The sequence below is a fragment of the Mobula birostris genome, chromosome 12 (genome assembly GCF_030028105.1).
Source record: "Mobula birostris isolate sMobBir1 chromosome 12, sMobBir1.hap1, whole genome shotgun sequence".
Taxonomy (NCBI): Eukaryota; Metazoa; Chordata; class Chondrichthyes; order Myliobatiformes; family Myliobatidae; genus Mobula; species Mobula birostris.
Genome location: NC_092381.1, coordinates 12818836 through 12845707, shown reverse-complemented (window position 1 = coordinate 12845707; position 26872 = coordinate 12818836). Strand labels below are relative to the sequence as shown.

General features: G+C 41.8%; 1 protein-coding gene across 4 annotated transcripts in view; it reads right to left on the bottom strand.

Moving 5' to 3' along the window:
• Positions 1 to 26872, bottom strand: part of adgrl4 (adhesion G protein-coupled receptor L4) — a 172462-nt gene that overhangs the window by 112922 nt on the left and 32668 nt on the right. The window lies entirely within an intron of this gene.

The following is a 26872-nucleotide window of genomic DNA, read 5'->3' as shown; positions in this document are numbered from 1 at the left end:
CATGAGATTTACAGGAATATACAGGAAAATAATGAAATACTATAGAAATAGTGAAAAGCTACACATAAACAAAGACTGAAAAAAATGTACAATATAAGATAATTTGTGCAATAAAAATAAACAAATAAATAAATAGATCAATAAGTAAATGATTGTTGGCAAAATCTTAGATGAAGACGAGGAGGCGTACAGGACTGAGATATGCCAGCTAGTTGAGTGGTGCCACAGCAACAACCTTGTATTTCATTAGGCGTTTGAAGAGATTTGATTTGTCACCTAAAACACTCAAAAACCTTTATAGATGTATCGTGGAGAGCATTTTGACAGGCTTCATCACTGTCTGGTATGGTGGGGGGGGGAGGGGGGGGCAACTGCACAGGACTGAAAGAAGCTACAGAAAGCTCTATCTTGGATACTAGCCTCTGTAGTACTCAAGACATCTTCAAGGAAAGGTGCCAAAGAAAGGCAGCGTCCATTATTAAGGAACCCTATCACCCAGGACATGCCCTCTTCTCATTGTTACCATCAGGAAGGAGGTACAGAAGCCTGAAGGTACACACTCAGTGATTCAGGAACAATTTCTTCCCCTCTGTCATATGATTCCTAAATGGACATTGAACCCATGAACATTACCTCACTTTCATTATTTCTGTTTTTGCACTATTTTTAATCTACTTAATATATATATATATATATATTTAATGTAATTGATTTACTTATTTTAGTTTTCTGTATTATCATGTATTGCATTGTATTGCTGCCGCTGTTAACAAATTTCATGACATGTTCCAGTGATAATAAATCTAATTCTGATTCTGATTCTGAAATAGAAAGATAAGTAAATAATACTATAGAGTCCTTGAAAGTGAGTCTGTGGGTTGTGGAGTTAGTTCAGTGTTGATGTGAGTGAAGTTGCCCACGCTGGTTCAGGAGCCTGATGGTTGAGGGTAATACCTGTTCCTGAACCTGGTAGGGTGGGACCTTGGTAGTAGTGAAAAGAGAATAGCGTCTGCATGGTGGAGTCCCTGATCATGGATGCTGCTCTCTCGTGGCAACACTGTTTGTAGATATACTCAATAGTGGGGAGGGCTTTGCCTGTGATCCCCCTCTGTGTGATACTAACCGTGCAAACTACATTGTCATTCATATCATTAACAGAGATAAGAGACAGCAGCGGTTTGACAACAATCCTGTTGGCCAACCACTGGTCACAGGCCTCTATTCTGAAAAACAACCCTCCACTACTATAACACTAGAGATAATGCAGATGCTGGAATCCAGAGCAACACACACAAAATGCTGGAGGAACTCAGCAGGCCAGGCAGCATCTATGGAGAAGATTAAACAGTTGACGTTTCAGGCTGAGCTCCTTTGTCTGGACAGTTCTACTACCCTCCGAGTCCTACCACCAAGCTGATTTTGTATCGAGTTTTTTTTTTGTGTTTTTATTTCAACTTTTTTAAGCTTAGCATTCTTGCAGAAGTCACTGTAAGTGCTAAGCATTGATTAGTGAAGTGTAACTGAATTGTTGAAGATATCAAAAATTCTATTTCCTGCCCAAGAAACTGACTAATTTTGGATGAGCAAAAAGTAATTTTTGATATGTGTATTCTCATTCTGTGATAAAAATTTCATCGCTTTACAAGATAAAACATGGTATTTCAATTTTTACTTTAATGCAATGTGATGTTCCAATCTTTATTTCTTTCTCTGTAAATAAGTTATTCTTTACCTTTTTTTTATCTTACTGACTAAGAATTAGAAACAGAGAGCCATAGGCTCATACAGCAAAGGAACAGGCCCTTCCTTCCACTGCACCCATCCTGACCCTTAAGCATCCATCTCTAATCATCATCATCATTACGTGCCGTATCATATGATGTGGCTGATCATGGTCTTCTGTCCTCTTTATCCATGACCCATGATTGTTCTAGGCAAATTTTTCTACTGAAGTGGTTTGCCATTGCCTTTACAAAATGGATGAGCCCAGCCGTTATCAATACTCTTCAGAGATTGTCTGCCTAGCGTCAGTGGTCGCATAGCCAGGACTTGTGATCTGCACCAGGTGATCATACGACCATCCACCATCTGTTCCCGTGGCTTCCCATGACCCTGAATCTGGGGGCTAAGAGGTGCTACATCTTGCCCAAGGGTGACCTGCAGGTTAGCGGAAGGAAAGAGCACCTTACACCTCCTTTGTTAGAGACATATCTCCACCCCACTATCTTTAATACAACTGCCTATTCGGTGTTTTAGGCAATTATATTCTTCCTGGTTACATGTCCATGGTTTGTAGAACCTGTTGTCAACCTGCGTCGGAAGGCAAATTGAAGTGGATCCACGTCCTGGAAGGAGCACATAAGTCCCATTACAAAGAAGGCACAACAGCACTTCTACCTTCTTAGATTCAGCATGTAACCTAAAGCTCTGACAAACTTCTATAGATGCCCAGTGGAGATTACCCTAACTGGGGGCATCATGGCTTGGTGTGGAAACACCAATGCCTGGATACAGAAAAACTTAAAAATCGTGGTGGGTACAGCCCAGTCCATCTCATTTAAAGCACTCCACAACATTAAGCACATTTACAGGGAGCACTGCCACAACCAAGGAGCATCAGTTATCAAGGACCCCCACCATCCAGGCGATGCTGTATTCGGGAAGAAGATACAGGAGCTTTAGGTCCCACACCACCAGGTTCAAGAACAGTTATTATCCTCTCACCATCAGTCTCCTGAACCGGTGTGGATAACCTCACTCACCAAAACTCTGAACAGAATCCACAACCTATGGACACACCTTCAAGGACTCTACAACTCTTGCTCTCAGTAATATTTATGTATTGATTTAGTTATTTTTTTTAAATTTGCACAGTTTGTCTTCTTTTGCACATTGGTTGCTTGCTAGTCTTTGTTTGTATGTAGTTATTCATTGATTCTGGTGTAATTTTATTTGTTTCCTTGTGAATGCCTGTAAGAAAATTAATCTCAAGATAGCATATGGTGACGTATGCGTACATTGAGAATAAATTGACTTTGAACTTTGAATTTTGAGCCTGACTGAAAGATGCATCAGCATATGTTTCAGCTAAACAAGATGGTGGTGAGGCTGCATTTGGAACGTTGTGTATAGTTTTGGTCACTCTGTTATAGGAAGAATCTTATTAAACTGTGATGGTATTGGGTTTGCTGAACTATTGGATATAAATAGTCACAAGTACTCCCACTAAGGGGAGATTATACTCTAACTACCCAATCTTCAAAGACTACTTTACTTCGCTGTTTACCCTCCACAGTAAGTTTCAGCTGCCAATACCTATGTATCTGAATGGTGGGTCCCGCTCCCTACCAAGGAGAAGATGCTTTCATCTAACAAAGCAGTTTAAACATAGTTCATTTATTTTCAGTAATAAACACTTAAATCCAAACAATTTTCTTGAAACACATTTAAAACTCGCAGAGGATTTCTAATGTGTAAGACGATTCCAAATTACAAACTATTTCTAGAACACAAAGGATTTCAAAACAGGTACAATTCTTATAAACTAATGACATAACAATCATGCAGATGAATGAATTGTCCATCATAGAAATTGAAACAAGAGGAATGGACCTTAGTCACCACTTGATGTTCTTCAACCACTCTTTATAAGCCTGACCTGCCCTCTATATTTACACCTTATTTTTACCACCTGGGTGACTTCACATGTCTATAATATTTTCTCAGATACCCTTTTTAAACAAGTGGTCTAGAAGCATCTTGGAGAAATAGATTTCAGCTCAATATTCACAGTTCACAATTAATGCTGTAAAGATAACTTCCTTAAGCACATAAAAGCTTCCAACTATAAACACGTCAGTTATTTGATATGCTAAAGATTACTATCCATCTGGTCTGCAAGCTTCCTTGAACTAAGCAACTTAGAGTCAGCTTATCTGTTTGAAACAAGCCAAATTAAGCAACCCATTGTCTTGTACTGCACACTTATTCAGCAATCAACTAGCTGCAGTGAACTGAATCTTACCTCTTACAGACAGAGCATCTGCTATATGCTGAACTTATTTGCAAAGTTGCTGTATAGACAGTACTTGTTTTAAATTCAAGCTGATAACTGCTTTCCATTTACATTTCAATAAATGAAGACTGACTCCCATTTATGACCAAAAGTCAAACAGCTGTTAGTCAGAAACACAAGAGGGACTGCAGATTCTGGAAATCTAGAGCAATGCACACAATATGCTGGAGGAACTCAAACAGGTCAGGCAGCATCTATGAATAGTATCAGCTTTATTATCACCAACACGTGTTGTGAAATTTGTTAACTTAGCAGCAGTTCAATGCAATACATAATATAGAAGAAAAAAAGTAAAAATAAGTAAATCAATTACAGCATATGTATATTGAATAGATTATATATAATGAAAAACAGAAACAATATATATTAAAAAAGTGAGGTCGTGTTCATGGGTTCAGTGTCCATTTAGAAATCGGATGGCAGAGGGAATGAAGCTGTTCCCTAATCACTGAGTGTGTGCCTTCAAACTTCTGTACCTCCTACCTGATGGTAACAGTGGGGAAAGGGCATGCCCTGGGTGCTGAGTGTCCTTAATAATGGACGCTGCCTTTCTGAGACACCGCTCCTTGAAGATGCCCTGGGTACTTCGTAGGCTAGTACCCAAGATGGAGCTAACTAGATTTACAATCCTCTGCAGCTTCCTTCAGAATAAACAGTTGACATTTCAAGCCGAGACCCTTTATCAGGTCCTGATGAAGGGTTTTGGCCTGAAATGTTGACTGTTTATTCCCATTCCTGCAGCACACTGTGTTTACAGCTGTTAGTCAGAAGTTTTCTTACAATTGTTTATGATTTTATGAATAACAGTTGCTGTGTTTAGAATGCAGGCTTTACAAAACATAAAAAGAGGTCTCGGAAGTGAATATCCATCACAAAACTAGCAGGCTTTACCAGAATGTGCCTGGACTTGGAGTGCTGAGTTACAAGGAGAGGTTGTGTAGACTAGTACTTTATACCCTGGAACATAGGGCATTATGGAGTGACCTGAAAGAGGTAAACAAATCATGAGAGACATCATCATCATCTTTATGTTCCTTGTCATATGATGTGGGCCATTATCATCTTTGACCATGGTTATTTTTAGCAAATTTGTCTACAGAAGTGGTTTGCCTACTTCTGGGGAGCGTTTTCACAAGATGGGTGAGCCCATTATCAATACTCCTCAGAAACTGTCTGCCTGGAATCACAAAATGAGAGGATTTAACAGAATGTTGCCTGGACTTGGGGTCCTGAGTTACAAAGAGAGGCTGCATACACTAGGACTTTATTCCCTGGAACATAGGACATTAAGGGACCACCTGACAGAGGTATATACAGGATGAAAACACATTGTTTCAGGGGAGGGAGTTTTCTACAAACCAGAAGGCATTGATTTAAGGTGAGAGGTGAGAGATTTACAAGGGACATCAGAGGAAGCTTCTTCATACAAAGGGTGGCACATATTTGGTCTGAGCTGCCAAAAATTGGAGAGGGTCCAGGGCAAGTTTACTATAATGATCCCGGGAATGAAAGGGTTCACATATGTGGAGCATTTTGTGTTCTGGGCCAGTTCTTGCTGGAGCTTAGAAGAATGGGAGATGATGTTTTTGAAATCTACCAAATATTGAAAGTGGACATCGAGAGAATGTTTCCAATAGTTAGAGAGTCTAGGAGTAAAGGGTACAGCCCCAGAAAAGAAGGATTCCCCTTCAGTACAGAGGTGAGAGGAATTTATTTAGCCAAAAAATGGTGAATCTATGGAATTCATTGCCACAGACGGCTGTGGTGACCAAGTCATTGAGTATATTTAAAGTGGAGGCTGATGATAATAATAATCAGTAGTAATAATAACTTTATTTATATAGCCCCTTTTATATATTAAAATGCAAACTCAAAGTGTTTTACATAGATTGTAAATGTAAATCAATATAGTCATAAATAAAAGGTTTTTTATTAATGATTGTGTGAAAGATTATGGGAGAAAGCAGGAGTTTGAGAGGGAAAATAAATCAGCCATGATTAAATGGCAGAGCAGCCCTAAAGGGCTGAATGACTTAATTCTGCTCCTATGTTTTATGGTTTTATTGTCTTTAATACTATGTGCTGGTGAATTTGGTACAAGTAAGTTTTTCTTCACAGCTGTGCACATACCCACTTGTGCGAATGACAACAAACTCAACATGAATGAGCTACAAACAACAGGAATTCTGCAGATGCTGGAAATTCAAGCAACACACATCAAAGTTGCTGGTGAACGCAGCAGGCCAAGCAGCATCTGTAGGAAGAGGTTCAGTCGACGTTTCAGGCCGAGACCCTTCGTCAGGAGCTACACCTCCTCCATGGTCAAAGTGCTCTTAAGCTGTTTTACCTTCAGCTACATTAAACTGTATTGAAAAGCAATCATTGTGTTCAGTGTATGAACTCAGCCATTGAGAGCTATTGTAGGTATGATGAATTTGTCCATGAAAGTTCCTTGAGAATTCATTACCTTATCGAAGTACATCCTATACTGGTTGGTTGAAAGACAGGTTCCAAAGTACTAAGTTGGAAATGAAACCTTGAACTTTTATTCATTTGCAACATTTCAGATACTACTTAATATTTCCAGCTACTCTATTCCTTTCCTCATCTATCTCAAATAGAATTACCACAGAATCGGAATATGAAACAGTACAGGGAGTGACTATTTGGTCCATCAATCTTGTGCTGGCCCTTTGGAAGATCTACCTGATTAGTTCCCCTCCACTGTTCTTTCCCCATAGCCCTGAGATTCCTTTTTCCTTCTGACTGCATTTAAAAATACACTTGGGTACCTCCTGTGCCTTAAAAAGTGGCCACTGAGTGTATGTTCGTGGACTTCTGCTGCTGTAGCCCATCCTCTCAAGGTTCAATGTGTGGTGCGTACAGAGAAGCTCTTCTGCACATTACTGTTGTAATGTGTGGTTATTTGAATCTCTATTGCCTTCCTATCAGTTGAATCAATCTGGTCGTTCTCCTCTGACCTCTCTCATTAACAAGTCAATTTTGCCTACGGAAAGGCTGCTAACTGAATGTATTTTTGTTGTTTGCACCATTAACCAAAGTGTCCGTAGACCCCAGGTTTGGCCCCCCTGAGACTGTTGAGCACCACGTCTGGCACCAACAATTCTTCCACGGTCAAAGTCACTTCGATCACATTTCTTCCCCGTTCTGATTTTGGTCTGAATGACATCTGAACCTCTTGACCATGCCTACATGCTCTTAGACATTGAGTTGCTGCCAAATGATTGGCCAATGAGATACTTGCGTTAACTAGCAGATATGCAGGCATACCTAACAAAGTGGCCGCTGAGTGTAGAACTACCATGTAACAGGTTAATTCCAAATATTTTGATGTTGGTTGAGTTTTCCCAATATTAACTCTCAGGAGCAAAGCTAAATAACTTCAAGGCAGATTGCAATGTGATTTCAATTTTACGGAGAACTTATTGTAAGTGAAAAAAATTCAAAGAATAATATATCAGGAAATTGTAATTGTGGTTATTATATTTATTGAATGCACAGGGTAAATGTAGTCATAAAGGAAACTTTCCCCGACAACTCATATTGCAAACGAATAGTACTTTTGCTAAGAAGCACATCAAATGCTGGATGAATGCAGCAGGTCAGGCAGAATCCATGGAGGGGAATAAATAGCAACGTTTCAGGCTGATACTCTTCATCAGGACTGCAAAGGAAGGGGGGAGAAGATAGGGAGAGGGAAAGGTGTACAAGCTAGGTGATAGGTGGGTGGGGGAGACAGATGATGTAAGAAGCTGGGAAGTGATTGGTGGAAGAGGTTAAGGTCTGAAGAAGAAGGAATCTCATAGGTGAGGAGAGTGGACCATGGGAGAAAAGGAAAAAGGAGGGGAATCCAAAGGGAGGTAATTGACATGTGAGGAGAAGAGAAGAGGTACGAGGGGATTCTGAATGTGGAATTGAAAAAAAGAGTAGGGGGAGGGCATAGAATTTTTTTCAAATCAGAGAAATTGATGCTCATGCTATCGGGTTAGAGTCTGGCCAGATGGAACACGAGGTGATGCACTTCCAACCTGAGAGAGGCCTCATTGTGGCAGTAGAGGAGGCTTGGACTGCCATGTCAGAATGGTAATGAGAAGAGGAATTAAAATGGATGGCCACCGAGAAATCTTGCTTGTTGTTGCGGATGGAGTGAAGGTAACTGAGCATCTGGTCACGGGGAGAGAGTATAAACTCCTTACAGGCAGTGCTAAAATCGAACTCCGAACTCTGATACCCTGAACTGTAATAGTCTCGTGCTAACCACTACGTTACCCGATATGCAAGACAGGCTTTTCACTGTGCCGTGGTACAGATGAAAATAACAAACCAATTCCTGTTCCAAAAGTGTGAGGAAGAGACAGGCCAAGGTGATGCAGTCTCAAAGGAACATCTCCACCCAGCGTCAGGGAAGGAGCTGGTGTTGGAAGTCAGGTAGGCTCTCAGCCAGAGGAGGAGATGAGAATGAATGGCTCTCTGCCAGGTATGGGACTCTGGGGGATGGTGGGAGTGGTTAGGTTACCTCTGCACCACCTCTACCTTCCTGGTGCATTGGCATGCAGGGCCCACAGGAACTGGCAAAGGTCAGCAAACAAGGTGGGCCCTGGCCTAACACTCCACCCCATTACAATCTGTGTGACACTGAAACGATAGTTCAATCCAACAGCACTCTTCATCTGTAACAACACACTGGGCACATTCATAATAGGACACAATGGTAGCACAGCAGTAACCGTGACATTTTCACAGCTTGGGGTGTCAAGAGTTCCAAGTTCAGTTCTGACACCCTCTGAAAGAAAGATCGTGCGTCCTTCCCTTGTGCGTGTGGGTTTCCTCTGGGTGCTCTGCTTTCCTCCCACAGCCGAAAGGTGGACCAGTTAGTAGGACAATTGGTCATTGTAAATTGTCCTGTGATTAGGCCAGAGTTAAATAGGTGAGTTGCCGGGTGATGTGGCTCATTGGGCTGGAGGGGCCTGTACCGCACATTACCTCTAAAATAAATAAAGTCATCAGTGTAATTAAACACGTGGAACAGATGGTGTTTTGTAGAAAGGCCTGAGGAAACAAACTGAAATATAAAAGGCAGAGCGATGTTTAAAAAGTAGTCAGCGCCAAAGTACACATCAGACAAATGTAATCAGGAGATGTCAGGTATTAAAAGTGCATATCACAGGCATGTCCTGTGTCCTCCCCCTGCAAGCAGCTGACTGCTTTTCTCTGGCAGTTTTCCCTACTTTGGCAGCTCCCCATCTCCAAAGTTTTGCCTCTGTTGTTCCTGGACAGACGTCTGCCAAATAAGTCAAAGTTCAAAGTAAATTTATTATCAAGGTATGTACTTGTCACCGTATAACAATTACAAGCACAGAAACAGGCCATCTCGGCCCTTCTAGTCCTTGCCGAACTCTTACTCTCACCTAGTCCCACCAACCTGCACTCACCCCCTAACCCTCCATTCCTTTCCTGTCCATATAGCTGTCCAATTTAACTTTAAATGACAACATCAAACCTGCCTCAACCACTTCTGCTGGAAGCTCGTTCCACACAGCTACCACTCTCTGAGTAAAGAAGTTCCCCCTCATGTTACCCCTAAACTTTTGCCCTTTAACTCTCAACTCATGTCCTCTTGTTTGAATCTCCCCCACTCTCAATGGAAAAAGCCTATCCACGTCAACTCTATCTATCCCTCTCATAATTTTAAGTACCTCTATCAAGTCCCCCCTCAACCTTCTACGTTCCAAAGAATAAAGACCCAACTTGTTCAACCTTTCTCTGTGACCAATGGAGGCAAGTTTGTTGTCTTATGATGCTGTCGCCCATCCACTTCAAGGTTCAATCTATTGTGCATTTAGAGATGCTCTTTTGCAGACCATTGTTGTAACACATAGTTATCTTGAACACCTCGAGATTCATTTTCTTGCAGGCATTCACGGTAGAACAGATAAACATAAAAAAAATTAGTGAAAAGCTAAGCACAAAGACTGACAAGCAACCAATGTGCAAAAGAAGGTAAAATGTGCAAATAAATGAATAAATAGTACTGAGAAGATAACCTGTAGAGTCCTTGAAGGTGAATCTATAGGTTGTCGAATCAGTTCAGTGCTGAGGTGAGTGAAGTTATCCACAGCAGTTCAGGATCCTGATGGTTGAAGGGTAATAACTGTTCCTGAACCTGGTGGTGAGGGACTATAGGCTTCTGTACATCCTTCCCGATGGTAGCAGTGAGAAGAGAGCATGAGCTGGATTGTGGGGTCTTTGATAATGGATGATGCTTTGGGGTGGCAGCAATACTTGTAAATGTGCTCAGTGGTGGGGATGGCTCCGCTTGTGATGGACTGGGCTATCTCTAACACTTTTCGTAGGCTTTTCTGTTCTTGGGCATTGGTGTTTTCATTCATACCAAACTGTGATGCAACCAGTCAGAACTTTCTTCACTCTGCACCTGTAGAAGTTTGTCGAAGTTTTAGATGACAAGCCGAATCTGTGCGTACTTTTAAAAAAGTAAAGGTGCTGTCTTGCTTTGTTTGTGATGGCAATAACATGCAGGTAATACTTACCAGGCGATCCAATAAGGTGATTGTCATAACAAAACATGGTCCTTATTTCATTTCATGTTCCACACTCATACTAAACCTATTTGCTGAGAGGATACAAGCCCCCCCCGCTGAGGGCTCATTCAGGATGAGCAGCTTCAAGTTCCTTCATGTCAGCATCTCAGAGGAGCTATCCTGTTCCCAACACACTGGTGTAATCACCAGTGGTAATACTTCGTTAGCAGTTTGAGGAGATTTGGTATGCCAACTAACATTATTAAAATTTTCTCCAGATGTGCAGTGGTGTCAGTACTTCCAGTTGACCTTTGTCTTTTTGTGTGTTTTGCCCCTAGCCGTCAGTCTGTGGTTTTGTGTTGCCATGTGCTCGTTTGTTTTCATGCCCCATGAGCTCCTGTCCCTGTATTACTGAATACTCCACATCTCCGCAACTACTGCACAGAGTCTTGTCATCTTCAGAAGTTTTCTGATGATTCTGCCATAGTTGGATGCATCAGCAAGGGAGATGAGGCTGAGTACGGGGCTACGGTAGGAAACTTTGTCACATGGTATGAGAAGAATTATCTGCAGCTTAAAGTGAAAAAGACGAAGAAGCTGGTGGTACGAATTGACAATAAACTGGACTGGTCTGAGAACACTGAGGCTGTCTACAAGAAGGGTCAGAGCTGTCTCTATTTCCTGAGGAGACTGAGGTCCTTTAACATCTACCGGACGATGCTGAGGATGTTCTACGAGTCTGTGGTGGCCAGTGCGATCATGTTTGCTGTTGTGTGGTGGGGCAGCAGGCTGAGGGTGGCAGACACCAACAGAATCAACAAACTCATTCGTAAGGCCAGTGATGTTGTGGGGATGGAACTGGACTCTGTCACGGTGGTGTCTGAAAAGAGGATGCTGCCTAAGTTGCATGCCATCTTGGTCAATGTCTCCCATCCACTACATAATGTACTGGGTGGGCACAGGAGTACATTCAGCCAGGGACTCATTCCACCGAGATGCAGCACAGAGCATCATAGGAAGTCATTCCTGCCTGTGGCCATCAAACATTACAACTCCTCCCTTGGAGGGTCAGACACACTGAGCCGATAGGCTGGTCCTGGACTTATTTCATAATTTACTGGCATAATTTACATATTACTATTTAACTATTTATGGTTCTATTACTATTTATTATTTATGGTGCAACTGTAACGAAAACCAATTTCCCCCGGGATCAATAAAGTATGACTATGACTATCTCACCCGTTTCCCATTATTACCTGTTTTGCTGTCACTTCTGTCTTATTGTGCTCCACCTATCAGCTGCCTCTCTGTTTATTGCTCAGTGTATTTCAGTCCTGTGTTCTCACCTGTTTGTTGCCAGATTGTGCCAGTGAATTTTTTCTGAGCCTTTCCAGCATTCGTACCTGTACCCTGTCTGAATATCAACTCTGCCTCTTTCCCGACTCTGGTTTTTGGATTTCTCTGGACGTTTTGATCACTGCCTGAACCTTGGCGGCAACTTTGTTTGCACCTTGGGATTTGTTACTCAATTAATATTACTGTGTGCACAGTACTGGGTCTGCAGTTGGATCCCTGCTCCAGCGCCCTGACTGGTGGGGAACAAGCATGGAGGCTCAAGCATGCATTATTGTTGGAGGCTGAAGAGGGTTGTACCCCTCAGCGAGCTCCATCACAAGTTCAAACCTCCCCACCATCGAGGACATCCTCAAGATGCAGTGCCTCAAGGAGGTGACGTCCATCGTTAAGGATCCTCACCATCCATAACGTGCATTCTACTTGCTACTGGTATTTAGGAGGCAGTACAGAAGGCTAATGATTACTGAATGGTCCAAGAACGCATGACCACCACCACACTGTTCCTCTTCTGCACTATTATTTGTTTGTTTATTCTTGTAGCGCAAAGTAGTTTTTAATGTCTTGCATTGCACTGCTGCCACAAAATACAAAAAGTCATCACAAGCCAAGAGTGATCTTAAGGAAGCATGTCTCAAGAGCCAAGGTAGTAGTAAAGACAACTGATGAAAGCAATGTGGTGCACAGGATCACCTGTGGAGATGCAACAAGATGAGTCAGAATCAGGTTTATTATCACCGGCACGTGATGTGAAATTTGTTAATTTAGTAGCAGCAGTTCAACGCAATACATAATCTAGCAGAGAGAGAAAAAAAATAAAATAAAACAATAAATAAACAAGTAAATCAATTACATATATTGAATAGATTTTTTAAAAAATATGCAAAAACAGAAATACTGTATATTAAAAATGTGAGGTAGTGTCCAAAGCTTCAATGTTCATTTAGGAATTGGATGCAGAGGGGAAGAAGCTGTTTCTGAATTGCTGAGTGTGTGCTTTCAGGCTTCTGTACCTCCTACCTGATAGTAGGAATGAGAAAAGTGCACGCCCTGGGTGCTGGAGATCCTTAATAATGGACGCTGCCTTTCTGAGACACCACTCCCTAGAGATGTCCTGGGTATTTTGTAGACTAGTGCCCAAGATGGAGCTGACTAGGTTTACAACCTTCTGCAGCTTCTTTCAGTCCTGTGCAGTAGCCCCCCCCCCACCACACCAGACAGTGATGCAACCTGTCAGAATGCTCTCCACGGTACAACTCTAGAAGTTTTTGAGTGTATTTGTTGACATGTCAAATCTCTTCAAACTCCTAATGAAGTTTAGCTGCTGACTTGCCTTCTTTATAACTACATCGATATGTTGGGACCAGGTTAGACCCTCGGAGATCTTGACACCGAGGAACTTGAAACTGCTCACTCTCTCCACCTCTGATCCCTCCATGAGGATTGGTATGTGTTCCTTCGTCTTGTCCTTCCTGAAGTCCACAATCAGCTCTTTCGTCTTACTGATGTTGAGTGCCAAGTTTTTGTTGCGACACCACTCCACTAGTTGGTATATCTCACTCCTGTATGCCCCCTCGTCACCACCAGAGATTCTACCAGTAATGGTTGTATTGTCAGCAAATTTATAGGTGGTATTTGAGCTATGCCTAGCCACATATTGGGCAGTTAGGAAATAAACATTCAGCTCATTTACAGAAACATGAACCATTTCAGCTGGTCTGGTTGGAGCAGTCAAACTACCAGCAAACAATATGCCTTTAAACCTAATGCACTGGAACTTGCTTCTCCTTGGCTATTTCAGTTGCTTCAAAGTGCAGTTCCATTCACTCAGAATACAATATACACTTATCTCCTGTGTAATCAAACACATCTATCTTTCTGATATAGCCAGCCATCTGTTTTTTTTAAATTTATGATTATTAACATACAGTACTCACAGTGTATGAACCAATGACTTTGTCTGTTTACAGCATTTTTTAAATCATGACCATTTTTCTCTCTCTCCTTTCTGAAAAGACAAGTGCTGCTCTGTTATTTTAAAAAATTGAATGCCTCTTTGCACTTCAACAGGTAGGTAACCATCTCAGATTTATTTTAAAACTACCTTGCCACCACTGTTATGTTTCGCAGCTCCAAATGTTCCAACTCATTGAAAGAAAAAGATGAGAGTCGGAAATGTGTGTATGGCAGTTTTATTTTTACTTTAAACAAGGTGTGCACATCTGACATGCTGATGTGATGACGTATGCCATTCATGTACTTTTACACACTGTATAACCCACAATGAATTACTTAAGTGAACAAGACTGCATAATTATATAATATATTTACAATACTGTTTTAATATTATTGAAATAGTTACTCCCACCTTGGGGGAGAAACCTTATTTATGCCACTCATGATTTTATAAACACTCTGTAAGGTCCATGTGGGAAGAGTGAGCAATGTCAAGTTCCTGAGTGTCAATATCTCTGAGGATCTAACCTGGACCCAACAAATTTATACCGCTGCAAGGAACATAACTGTGGCTATATTTCATTAGGAGTTGGAAGAGATTTGGATGTCAGCAAAAACATTCACAAATTTACACAGATGTACCGGAAAGAGCATTCTAACTGGCTACATCACTGTCTTGCGTGTGTGTGTGTATATATATATACACACACACACACACACACATATACACTTACTATAATTCAGAGTTTTTTTCTATTTTTATGAGTTGCATTGTAATGCTGCCACAAGGACAACAAATTCCACAACATATGCTGGTGATACGCTGATTCTGAAAGTTGCTCTTCAGCTTCCTGTGCAGCAGGACAGAAAAATGCCCCAAAATATATACATCCTCTCTTATTTCTAGCAAGATCCTCACAAATATGTGACAGTAATAAACCAACATGGACCCTGGTGTACCACAAAAATAAAATTCTCGAGAACTGAGAGTTAAGACAGAGAGGAGAACGATGTCTTCTTCTGTTTCAATTGTTGAGAACAGCCAAGTGGCAAAGAAACAGCATCATCTCATTTGGAAGCTGTAACAACCTGTGGTCCTGAGAGTCATGGTTACATAACCTGTGCCACAGAGATCTCTTGGGTAACAGGATGCAGTGTATGCCTTTGAGTGATCCCCACATTATATATGTGCTGTGTCGTGTGACATGGCGACCACGGCCATGACCATGATTGTTCTTGGCAAATTTTTTGACAGAAGTGGTTCGCCATTGCCTTCTTCTGGACAGTGTCTTTACAAGATGGGTCACCCCAGCCCATTATCAGTACTCTTTTGAAATTGTCTGCCTGGTGTCAGGGGTCGCATAACTAGGGCTTGTGCGATGTATTGGCTGCTCATTCAACCATCCACTGCGTGCTCCCGTGGCTTCACGTAGCCCTGATTGGGTGGGGGGGGGGGGTGCTGTGCAGTTGCTACACCTTGCCCAAGGGTGAACAGCAGGCAAGCGGAGTGAAGGAGAGCGTTACCCCTCCTCTGGTAGAGATGTATCACCCAATGATATAAGTAAATATAAAATTATGAGAGGCACAGGTAGGGTAGATGGATTCCTTCTTCCTCTGTGGTGAAATGTCAAATAGTAGACGGCATAGTTTTTAGGTGGGAGAGGAAATACTTAAGAGATATGCAGGGCAAGCTTTTTTTTTAAATACACAGAATGTGATAGTTACCAGGAAATCGCTGCCGGGAAGGTCTTGAAAGCAGATGTGATTGTTTAACAAGATAAGAGCCTATGGTATTACAGAAAAGATTTTAGCATGGATACAGTTTTGGCTGACTGGCAGGAAACCGAGAGTGGGAATAGAGAGGCCTCTTCTGGTTGGCTACTGGTGACTAGTGGCGTTCCTCGGGGTTTGGAATTGGGACCATTTCTTTTCACATCGTGTCAACGATTCGGATGATGGAATTGATGACTTTGTGGCCAGGTTTGCAGATGATATAATGAGAGGTGGAAGGGCAGGTAGTGTTGAGGAAGCAAGGAGTCTGCAGGGAGAATGGGCAAAGACGTGGCAGATGGAATATAGTGAGGGAAGTGTATAGACATGCATTTTGGTAAAAGGAACAAAAGCATAGGTTATTTTTCAAATGGGGAGAAATTAAAAAAAAAATCAGAGATGCAAAGTGATCTGGAAATCCTTGTGTAGGATTTTCTAAACGTTAACTTACACATTGAGTCAGTGGTATGGAAGTTAAATGCAATGTTTACATTGATTTTGAGAGGACTAGAATATAAGAGCAAAGATGTGATGCTGGGGCTTTATAAGGTGTTGTTGAGACTGTACTAAGAGTATTGTGAGCAGCTTTAGGCTCCTTTTCCAAGAAAATGTGTTCTGGCATTGGAGAGGGTCCAGAAAATGGTTCTAGGAATGAAAAGTTTAATCTGTGAGGAGCGATTGATGGCTCTGGACCTGTACTTGCTGGATTTTAGAAGAATGAGGGGGTATCTCATTTTAACCTATCAAATAATGAAAAGCCTAGACAGAGTGGGTGTGGAGTAGACGTTTCCTAGAGGGCACAGCCTCAGAATAGAGGGAGTCCATTTGAAACAGAGAAGGAAATTCTTTAGTCAGATGGTGGAGAATCTGTGGAATTCATTGCCACAGATGACTGTGGAGGCCAAGTCATTGGGTGTATTTAAAGCAGAGGTTGATAGGTTCTTGGTTAGTCAGGGCATCAAAGATTATGAGGAGAAGCCAGGAGAATGAGATTGACAGGGAAAATCAATCAGCCATGGTGGAATGGAGGAGCAGACTCGAGGGGCTGAGGGGTCTATTTCTGGCTCCTCTGCTTTATGTCTTTATGGTCAAAGTTTAACAAGCATTTAGACAGGCACATAAACCCAAGAGGTATTGATAGAGCGTAGAGCCAGATATTTTATTCCCCAGAGCAGAAATGATTAATGTCAGGGTGTATAATTTTAAGGTGATTGGAAGAAAGAATAGGGGCAATATCAGAGGTAGTTTATTTACAAACCCCATTTCCAGAAAAGTTGGGATTATGCAATAAAAACAAAAATCTGTGATATGTTAATTCACATGAACCTTTATTTATCTGACAAAAGTACAAAGAAAAGATTTTCAATAGTTTTACTGACCAACTTAATTGTACTTTGTAAACATACACAAATTTAGGATTTGATGGCTGCAACACACTCAACAAAAGTTGGGACAGAGGCATGTTTACCATTGTGTTACATCACCTTTCCTTTTAATAACACTTTTTAATCGTTTTGGAACTGAGGATACTAATTGTAGTAGATTTGCAATTGGAAATTTTGTCCATTCTTGCTTGATATAAGACTTCAGCTGCTAAGCAGTCCGTGGTCTCCGTTGTCTGATTCTCCTCTTCATGATGCGCCATACATTTTCAATAGGAGATAGATCTGGACTGGCAGCAGGCCAGTCAAGCACACACACTCTGTGTCTACAAAGCCACGCTGTTGTAGTCCGTGCAGAATGTGGTCTGGCATTGTCCTGTTGAAACAAGCATGGATGTCCCAGGAAGAGACGTTGCCTTGATGGCAACATCTGTCTCTCTCAAATCCTAATATACACCTCAGAGTCAATGGTACCTTCACATACATGCGACTCACCCATGCCGTGAGCACTGATGCACCCCCATACCATCACAAATGCTGGCTTTTGCACTTTCACTGATAACAATCTGGATGGTTGTTTTCATCTTTGGCACAGAGAACTCGACCCCCATTTTTTCCGAAAACTAGCCGAAATGTGGACTCATCTGACCACAGTACATGGTTCCACAGTCTTTCAGTCCATCTGAGATGAGCTTGGGCCCAGAGAACTCGCCGGCATTTCTGCATAGAGTTGATGTATGGCTTCCTCCTTGCGTAATACAGTTTCAAGTTGCATTTCTGGATGCAGCGATGAACTGTGTTGAGTGACAATGGTTTTCGGAAGTACTCCCGAGCCCAGGTGGCTATAATTGTCACAGTAGCATGATGGTTTCTTAGACAGTGCTGCCTGAGGGCTCGAAGATCACGCGCATTCAACAGTAGTTTCCGACCTTGCCCTTTACGCACTGAGATGTCTCTGAATTCTCTGAATCTTTTCACAATATTATGTACTGTAGATGTTGAAAGACCTAAATTCTCAGCAATCTTGCGTTGAGAAATGTTCCTTTTGAACTGACTAACAATTCTCTCATGAATTTTGGCATAAAGGGATGAGCCACGACCCATCCTTGCTTGCAAAGACTGAGCCTTTGCTGGACGCTACTTTTATACCCAGTCATGATCCCTCACCTGCTACCAATTAGCCTGCTTAATGTGGAGTCTTCCAAACCTGTGTTACTTGAATATTCTGTGCACTTTTCAATCTTATTTTAACTCTGTCCCAACTTTTGTTGAGTGTGTTGCAGCCATCAAATTCTAAATTTGTGTATATTCACAAAATACAATAAGTTGGTCAGTAAAACTATTGAAAATCTTTTCTTTGTACTTTTGTCAGTTAAATAAAGATTCACGTGAGTTAACATATCACAGATTTTTGTTTTCATTGCATTTTGGAAAATATCCCAACTTTTCTGGAAATGGGGTTTGTACATAGAGAGTGGTTGGTTTGTGGAACAAGCTGCCGGGGTGGTGGTAGAGACAGATACATGAGGGGTATTTAGGAGACTCTTAGATAGGCATGGCCAACTGGTTAAGGTGTCAGTCTAGTGCTCTGAAGGTCGCTAGTTCGAGCCTCAGTTGAGGCAGCGTGTTGTGTCTTTGAGCAAGGCACTTAACCACACATTGCTCTGCGACGACACCAGTGCCAAGCTGTATCTGCCCAAGTGCCCTTCCCTTGGACAACATCGGTGGCATGGAGAGTGGAGACTTGCAGCATGGGCAACTGCTGGTCTTCCATACAACCTTGTCCAGGCCTGCTCCCTGGAAACTTTCCAAGGTGCAAATCCATGGTCTCACGAGACTAACAGATGCCTATATAAAAAAGATAGGCATATGGTTGAAAGAAAAATGGAAGATTATGTGGAAGGGAAGGGTTAGATTGATGTAAGAGCAGGCTGTGAGTTTGGCACAATGTAGTGGGCCGAAGAGCCTGTGCTGTTCTGGACTGTTCTATGGTTTATGGACAGGCAGGAGTGGAGTATGTTTGGGCAATGCAATTAGTTAAAATCAGTATGGTTGCTGCAGACAGTTTGGACAAACTGACTTGTCCTTGGGATGTTCTGTTAGCTGTATAATAGCAATGTTTTCTTGGCCATTTCCTCCGGATTGAAAACAGTTTGGTTGAAATTTCCTGTATGCAATTTACAGTCATGTTGCAACAGTGAGCCCACGTTCAGACCGTGCCACTGGGTGTGAGAAGCAGAGTCTGTGAAATCTTGCCTGAAGACCTATGCTTTTCTTCCATTTGTCCACAAAGTGACGTCAGCGTAGAGCTGAAGACCTCCAGCACGTTTTGTCTTTGTTGCTCTGACTGTGAGAAACTTCATGGGCACAAGTGTTATCATCAACCAACCATCATGTAAACAAGACTTTAAAGACTTTGATCCAAGTCAAATATCCCTGGAATAAACTCCCCTGTTACGTGCTTGTGGACACAACTTTGGACTGATGAACCTCAGGAAAAAAGGCCATTTCTGATGTCCCTCTCTGTTGGATATCCTCCATTCTATTCCTTACAAAAGCTATTTACTAAAGCTACAAATTTGGATTTAGATCAAACGCCAATCTACAAAAGAATGTTGAGGCTCTGGAGTCAATAGAATAGTTCACGATTAAAGCTTCTAGTATTTTTTAAGTAAAGCTCTGAATCTAACGTTGGTGTTAAGGAGTTTGTATAACCCATGGAGGACAACATCTGAGTCCATATATTTGCCATGAGTTAGCTAAACCACAGGAGGACATCAAGTTATACTGCACAATGTTTTGGGCTGAGACCTTTCATCAGCACTGGAAATCAAGGGAACAAAAACCAGAATGATGAATGATCTCAGCCTGAAACATCGACTATTTATTCCCCTCCATAGATGCTACCTGAATACTGAATTCCTACAGCATTTTGTGTGTGTTGCTCTGGATTTCTAGTATCTGCAGAATCTCGTGTTGATAGAGACATAGAGTCACAGAAATATACAGCACAGAACCAGTTCCTTGCCGAAACAATTTAAACTACTTACTTCCATCGATCTGCACCGAGACCACAGCTCTCCATATCCCTATCATCCATATACCTATCGAAACTTCGCTTAATTGTCAAAATCAAGCTTGAATGCACCACTTGTGCTGGCAGCTCGTTCCACACTTGCACAACGCTCTGAGTGAAGAAGTTCCTCCTCATGTTCCTCTTAATCATCTTCTCCCCTCTCACCTGTTACATGCTCAAGGAGATCTATTTTTTTTTGAGAGAATGATGTAATGGTCTTTTGGAGGTCACCTGATGTGATTCCTCCCCCCCCCCACCGCCGATGTGAGGTCACGTGATGACATGTGTCCCGTGACTATATAAGGGTCGACCCAGGTGACGCAGTTGGTTTCTGAGTTTGTAGATTTCCAGGTGGAACGTGTTGTATCTCCGTTTCTGTTGCGTGTTTGTTTTTGTGACGCAGTTTCATTTTTAAAATGGTTGTGTGTTCTGTTGCAAAATACCATATTATTTGGACTGGAAATTTTTGCTAGATGTGTTGATTTACTCAATTCCAAAATTCAAAGGCAGAGTGAAAAATTCATCGAAGTGCAGGATCGAAGGATCGAGAGAAGTCGGCATCATTTGGCAGTTTAATAAAGGATCGACCTTATTGAGTCTTCGTTGGAATAGCAACCTGCATCGAGGTAACTCTTGCCAAAAGAGCAATGAGTTCATGCAAAGGTGTGCGCTCTCTCTCTCTAAAGGAATTTTAAGGTCAGTCGATTTAAACTGTTTATTTTCGGCATCTTGAATCCTGGGGACAGAACCAGCAGTAAAGTTGGGTCTGTGAAGAAATCCTTCTCCGGAGAAGTCTCTCCCAATTGAACGTGTAAATCTGTTGGACTTTCAAAGTTTTCACTTTAAGAACCATATCTGACTGTATCGCTTTAAGAACTGTTTTTGTATTTAACACTTTAAGAACCAGAGCCGAGTGGTGAGTTGGTGAACGGCTGCATATCTGTTAACTTCCGGTTAAAGTTTTCGTTTGTTTTTTTTTCCCTTATCTTTTATCGGTGTTTAATAAATGTTTGGTTATTTTTATATAACCTGTCTCGATTGAGATTCATTGTTGCCATTTACGTTACACACCTTAACCCTTGACCTCTGGTTGTAGTCCCACGCAACCCCAGTGGAAAAAGCCTGCTTGCATTTACTGCATCTATAACACCACAAAGCCACACTCAGATTGGAGGAGCAACACCTTATATTTCACCTGGGTCGCCTCCAACCTGATGGCATGAACATCGAGTTCTTGAACTTCCGGTAATTCACCTCACATTCACCATTCCCCATTCCCATTTCTCTCTCTCGCCTTATCTCTTTATCGGCCAATCACCTTCCTCTGGTGCTCCTCCCCCTTTACTTCTTTCCATGGCCTCCTGTCTGCTCCTGTCCAATTCTCCCTTTCACCCCTGTATCCCTTTCACTAATCAACTTCCCAGTTCTTTACTTCACCCCTCCCACACTCACCCCCCTCCCCCGGTTTCACCTATCACCTTGTGTTTCTTTATCTCCTCCCCCCACCTTCTTACTTTGACTCCTCATATTTTTTTTCTCTAGTCCTAATGAAGGGTTCGGCCCAAAATGTCGACTGCACTCTTTTCCATAGATGCTACCTGGCCTGCTGAGTTCCTCTAGCATTTTGTGTGTCTTGCACGAATAATATTGAATACCTCTATCAAATTTCCTCTCAATCTTCTATGTTCCAAGAAATAAAGTCCTAACCTATTCAACCTTTCCTTAATACTCAGGTCCTCCAGACCCAGCAACATTGTTGTAAATTTTCTCTGTATTCTTTCAAACTTATTTACATTTTTCCTGTAGGTAGGTGACCAAAACTGCACACAATACTCCTAACCAGGCCTCACTAATGTCTTATACAACTTCAACATAACATCCCAACTCCTGTACTCAATACTTTGTTTTATGAAGACCAACGTACTGAAAGCTTTCTTTACGACTCCATATATATGTGACTCCACTTTCAATGAATATTTCAGGTTTGTTAAGTAAGTTTGTATCTTTATTGACATTCTTTCTTGTGATCTATTGCAGACACACTGGTAAATATTATGGTTTCACATTCCATTGCAATCTCACCACTTACTGGGTGGATTATCTTCTCCCAAATCCCCTTGTTAGATTTATTCCTGATTATTTTATACAGATGGCTCATAGCTGTCCTCATCTCTGCAACTGGAGAGTAGCTCAGTTATTAAATGGCACCGTATAATACATACTTAGACATATATAAAAATATGTGAATTTACTGTTGACAAAGCAGTTAATGGCTCTTCTGTGTGCTAAACTTCTGTGAAGACCTCCTTGAAGAAATGAAGCCAACAGGAAAATTATTCTTCCCATTCATTTCACAATGGTGTCCTGTATATTTTCAATAGACGCAGTGATTACCTTACTAGGTGATCTGCACTGAATAAAGGCACCTCCTGTACCTAACAAAGTAGCCACTGACTGTAGGTTTGTGGTCCTCTGCGGCTGTACCCTATCCATTTCAAGGTTCAGTGTGGCATGCATTCAGAGATTCCATTCTGCACACCACTGTAGTGACACATGGTTATTTGAGTTACTGTCACCTTCCTAACGGTTTGAACCAGCCTAGACATTCTCCTCTGACCTCCCTCATTAACAAGGCTTTTCCATCCACAGAACTGCCACTTACTGTTTTTTTTTGTTTTTCACACCATTTTCTGTGAACTCTTGAGACTGTGGTACATGAAAATTCCAGGAGATCAGCAGTTTTAGAGGTACTCTCTACATTGATGACTGTGTGGCTTGGCACAGCTCAAATACCATCTATAAATTCGCTGATGTCAGCAGCATCTCAGATGACAATGAGGTGGTGTACAGGAGTGAGATAGATCAGCTGGTTGAGTGGTGGTGGACCAATAACCTTGTACACAGTGTCAGCAAGACCAAGGAATTGATTGTAGACTTTAGAAAGGGGAAGCCAGGAGAACATGGACCAGTCCCCATCAAAGGGCCAGTGGTGGAAAGGGTGAGCAGCTTCAAATTCCTGGGGCGTCAACATCTGTCCTGTAGCAGCATGTTGAGGCAATCATGAATAATGTTTAACGACGCAGATTGTATTAACCCAACACCCCATCTTCCTTCCTCTCTCCTTCTGATTCCACCAAGTTCTCTCACATCATCATCTTTCCCCTTCCACATCTGATTGCATTAGCCCCTCATCTACAAAATGAACACACTGGGTCTCCTGTCCTCTCTCGAAATACTTCCATCAGCCCTTCATCTCTCCCTTATCTGGTTCCACATATCACTTCCCTTTGTCGTCAGATTCCAGGATCTGTAGCCCCTTGTTGTCCAGAAAGAGATGCTCCTGTCATTTGGAGATTTAGCCAAAACTACAACAACCTGTGACTGGTCCATTGATACATAGTCCACATCATGTTCTGAAATAGAACATTTTCATACGTATTTTATGATCCTGATTAAAATAGAACAGTACAGCACAGGAACAGGCCCTACAGTCCACGATGTCTGTGCCAAACACAATGCCAAATTAAACCAACATTTCTGCCTGTATATGATCTACATCCCTCCACCCTGCATGTCCATGAGCCTAACAGTCTCTTAAATACCACGGTCATATCTGCTTCCACCACGATCTCCGGCAGCCGACTCTAGGCACCTATCACACTGTGTAAAAAAAAAACCCTGCCCTTCACATCTCACTAAAACAAAAGAAGATTGACAGGTTCTTGATGAAAATGAAAGCAAAGATTGATAAGTTACTGATTAATAAGTGAGTTAAGGGGTACTGGGAGAATGCGATTGAGGGAAAAAAAATCAGCCACGATTGAATGGTGAGGGAGACTGTGGGCTGAACGTTTCCTCCACTATGCCTGGCAGCCTGTTGCAGACACTCGCCATTCTCTGTATAAGAAAAAAACCTTGTCCCGCACAGAGTCACAGAGTCATCCAGCAGGCATCATGCCTTCTGGAGCTCAGCTCCTGATAGGGTCACCCATGGCAGTAAGGCTCAGGGGAAGATTCTAGACAAACAGCTGTTTAACCAAGACCTCGGCAGTGGAGATTGCTGAAGATGATGACACATCACAAGTTAGATAGACAGATAGATAACGGATCATCTAGATAGATAGATATCTACATTGCTAATTAGCCAACTAGTTAGATAGACAGATGACTAGATGGATAGAAAGGCAGACAGATAGATTGATAGATTGATAGATATATAGACTGCTAGCTGGCCAGCTATCTAGCTAGCTAGGTAGATAGATAAACAGATATTAGGTGGATAGATTCAAAGATTCAAAAAACTTTATTGTCATTCTAACCGTACATGAGCTCTGCAGGGCAGAATGAGACAGCGTTTCCCAGGAGCAGTGCAATCATAACATAACAAACACAACACTAAATAATAAACATAACAATAAGTAGTAAAACACAACAGCCTGTAACAATAAAATATAAATTTTTATTTTATATAATTTATATATTTTATATAAACAATACGATATAAAACACAACATAACTCAGATAGGTAGATAGATAAATAGATAGATAAATGACCAGCCAGTTAGACAGACAGATATTTAGACACATAGATAGATAGATAGATAGATAGATACTGTTACAGCTCAGGACATGAGTTAGGAGTTCAATCCTGGTGGCATCTGTAAGGGGTCTCTGTATGTCCTCCCTGTGGAAGACATGGGTTTTCTCTGGATACTCGAGTTTCCTTCCACAGTCCAAAGACGTACCGGGTAGGTTAGTTGGCAAACGTGAATTGCCCCCTGATTAGGTTGGGATTAAATCAGGGTTGTTGAGGGTTGCTGGGTGGTGCGACTCGAAGGGCTGGAAGGGCTACTCTGTGCTGTATCTCAAAAATACATAGATAGATAATGCAAGGGAGTCTTGGAAATCACCTCCCACTCCCCTATGCTCCAAGGAAAAAGCTCCTAGCCTATCCCAAACTCTCCTGACAAGTATTTTTAAAGCTTTTCCCCCTCACCTTAAAAGCATGTCCTTTAATATTCCCTGGGGAAAGGTTTATGACCATCCACCCTCCTGTGCCTCTCACTATTTTATACATTTCTATCAGCTCTGTTGAGTTCTGTACTTTTGATAAAGTGTTTGTTTTTATAACTGAACTGAAAAGAATTTCCTTCCAAGGAGATTAAGTGTTTTAAAGTAAATCCTTAATTTGTTTATTTTATTTAGAGATACAGTGCAGAACAGTATCTTCCGGTCCAACTAGCCACACTGGCAAGCAACCCACCTACTTAACCCTAACCTAATCACAGGACAAGTTAACCTACTAACTGGTACGTCTTCTGGTGGAAGAAACCAGAGCACCCGAAGGAAACCCATGCAGTTCACGAGGAGAACGTACAAACTCCTTACAGACAGCACCAGAATTGTCCGAACTCTGGAAACACCCTGAGCTGTAATAGTGTTGTACTCAACACAATGCCACTGTGATGTCCCTAAAGTTAATTTCATCACTGGATGTGGACATCACTGCCGGCAAGTCATTGTCCATAGCCAATTACCTCTGAACCTGAGGAGGGATAACAGCTTGACGAGTGTGGAATGACACACAGGCCAGACTCCAGTAAGAACAACAAGATCCTACTGTCCAATAATCTCTTTGACCACTCCCCCCCCTACCCCACCAACCATCAGGCAGGAGGTTCCATAGCATTAGGACGAGGACTGTTAGGATGGAAAGCAACTTCTTCCCCCAGGCCATGAGACTACTGAACTCTCTGCTACCACCCACATCTCGTCACATACGAAGTCCCAGTTACATTATACTGTTTACTTTTTAAATTGATAATGCACCCTATTATTTGTTAATTTTACACTTTTTACATTACATGTCAATGATTTGGATGATGGGATTGATAGTTTTATTGCAAAGTTTGCTAATGATATGAAGATAGGTAGAAGGACAGGTAGTTTTGAGGAAGCAGAGAGGCTACAGGAGGACTTAGATTAAGAGATTGGGCAAAGGAATGGCAGATGGAATACGGTGTTGGGAAGTGCATTGTCATGCACTTTGGTAGAAGAAATGAAAGGGTTGATTATTTTCTTAATGGAGAGAAAAAACAAAACACTGTGATGCAAAAGGACTTGGGAGTCCTTGTGCAGGATTCCCTATAAGTTAATTTGCAGGTTGAGGCTGTGGTGAGGAAGGCAAATGTAATGTTAGCATTCATATCAAGAGGACTTTGTAAATGTCGAAACTTTATTAAGCACTGGTGAGGCCTCACTTGGAGTATTGGGAGCAGGTTTGGGTCCCTTATTTTAGAAAGGATGTGCTGAAACTGGAAAGAGTTCAAAGGAGGTTCACGAAAATGACTCCAGGATTTAATGGCTTTTCATATAAAGACCGTCTGATGGCTCTGGGCCTGTGTTCACAAGAATTTGGAGGAATGAGGCATGACCTAATCAAAACCTATCAAATGGTGAAAGGCCCTGATAGAGTGGACATGGAGAGGATGTATCCTGTGGTGGGAGAGTCTAAGACCAGAGGACAGACTCAGAATAGAGGGGCGTCCTTTTAGAATCAAGATAAGGAGGAATTTCTTTAGCCAGAGGGTGGTGAATCTTTGGAGTTCTTTGCCGCAGGGAGCTGTGGAGGCCAAGTCTTTCTGTATATTTAAGGCAGATATTGATAGATTCTTGATTGGTTAGGGCATGAAGGGAT